This window comes from Helobdella robusta (genome assembly GCF_000326865.2).
Source record: "Helobdella robusta unplaced genomic scaffold HELROscaffold_4, whole genome shotgun sequence".
NCBI classification, from domain to species: domain Eukaryota; kingdom Metazoa; phylum Annelida; class Clitellata; order Rhynchobdellida; family Glossiphoniidae; genus Helobdella; species Helobdella robusta.
Genome location: NW_008704902.1, coordinates 6,993,886 through 6,994,115, shown reverse-complemented (window position 1 = coordinate 6,994,115; position 230 = coordinate 6,993,886).

Sequence of the window (230 nt, the reverse complement as noted above, 5' to 3'; positions counted from 1 at the left end):
AAGTTCATAATTTATTACAACACCAACCGAACATCCAGCTTTATCGTTAAAAATAACAACACACGTCCCCCCAACAAACTAGAGAGAACCAATCTCGTATACCGATTTTTTTGTCCCGTGCCACACTGTGTTGGGGAGAGTTATATCGGCCATACGAGAACTACTCTTTCTAGAAGACTCACCATGCATACACAGAATGGTGCCATTAAGGACCATATGGAACAGGTACA